Source organism: Dipodomys ordii, unplaced genomic scaffold (assembly GCF_000151885.1).
Source record: "Dipodomys ordii isolate 6190 unplaced genomic scaffold, Dord_2.0 Scaffold76, whole genome shotgun sequence".
Lineage (NCBI taxonomy): Eukaryota > Metazoa > Chordata > Mammalia > Rodentia > Heteromyidae > Dipodomys > Dipodomys ordii.
The window spans coordinates 11005964-11007809 of record NW_012267292.1 but is presented as its reverse complement, the minus strand read 5'-3'; positions in this window follow the sequence as shown (position 1 = coordinate 11007809).

Here is a 1846-nt window from a genome sequence, read left to right as displayed (position 1 = left end):
CCCTTGAAAAATGTTGTGTCACAACCTTCTGGCCTCCATATGGTTCCTGGTGAGAATTGTGTTTGTTACCATTGCTTCCCTATAGATATTATTTCTGTAGCTACTTTAAATGTTTTTGTCTTTAGTCAAAGACCACAGTAGGGAAGAAAGACTAGATTCTCCATTCCCTTCCATTTGTCTGTTGACATCCAGACTAGGAGGTGTATCTGTTACTGGAAGGGCCAGGGGTAGAAACCTGACTGCCCACTAGATTCCCACTGATACTACCCTGGATAGACGGTGGAGAGGGGTACTTCATTACTGCTCCTCTGACACAGTAGGGAGGGAGGGATCTTGTTGTCCTTAGGCCCCATGTGACATGATGAGGAAAGGAGGGACTCCCTCCTAATCAATAAGTAGGAGTGGAAGTCCAGGCTCTCCATGTGATTTCTATTGGTACCATGGGGGGAGGGGAACAGAAAAAGGGGATTCACTCTATTGTCACTATATTTGATTTTGGTATACTGTGCATTACATGTGATTATCTGAATTTAAGAAAAGAAAGGGGAACAACAAAATGGTAAGACAAAGGGTAAATCAATGCAACAGTGATATTAATAAGACAATGGGGAGGAGACTGGGGGGAGGGAAAGTGGGAGAAAAACGAGAGACGAGGTAACAATGTTCAACAAGAAATGTACTCACTACCTTAAGTAAGTAACTGTAACACCTCTGTACATCACCTTGACAATAAAATTAAATTTTAAAAAAAGGATAAAAGGATTTATTCTGTTCTGAGTGGGAAGCTGGATTTTTCCCCCCTGCCAGAGCATACCAGTGGAGTATTAGGGAATCTGCTTATAGCCTCTCCAGTAGAGTCTGCAGGTTCCATATACAGAAATACATAAACTGTTGTTTTGTATATCCACAAACTTACCATTTGTAATGAAAAGTTCTATGAAATATAAAGACTAAGAACTATAATGAGTAGTTCTGCAGACAGTGGACAACTCAGGCTGTAGAACTCTCTACCTTTTGAAAAAGCGCTATAAAAGGAAATGAAAATTGAGAGCTTTGTGGAGAGTCAAATATTCTGTTTAGGAAAGAAAGTAGTAAGGATTTTTTTTTTCTTGTCCATCTGGTCCTGAGCGCTCTCCCTCAGCTCTTCAGCTCTAGGCTAGCACTCTACCACTTGAGCCACAATACCACTTTTGGTTTTCTGAGTGGTTTATTGGAGATAAGAATTTCACAGCCTTTCCTGCCTGGGCTGGCTTTGAACCAAGATCCTCAGATCTGAGCCTCTTGAGTAACAAGGATTACAGTCATGAGCCACCAAGCCCAGGTAGTAGTTAATGGCCCAAGATAAGATTCATTTATATGATTGAAGGTATGGTTTCAGCTTTACAAGATACTGTTTGGAATATTGAATATACAGTAGATGCAGGAGTTTTTACAAACCTCTACACAGTGCAAAAGATCCAGAGGTGAACAATGAGGTTGCACCTAGAGATGGGAAATGCTATATTACAGTCACATGTCGCTTTTCTTTTCCTTCTTTCCCTAGCAGTGTTTCCAATAGTGGGCCCTAATAAGTGATACCCATGAATCAGCTTCTTACATGCTCCCAGATAATTCTGACTGCAAGTGTAGAAAACAAAGGAATTGTCAGACATGGAGTCAGGTTCTATGAAATTAACTCAACAGATACAGCCTCTGCTGTTTACTGAAATGTTTTCTTCAAACTCTTCTTCCCTGGACTTCTCATGACCTTTCCTCATATGTGGTAACTCTTCTCTAGATCAAAAGAAAAGTTTCCTCCAAGTTCACTGTTTTCTAAATGGTAGAATAATGACATTATATTCTACAG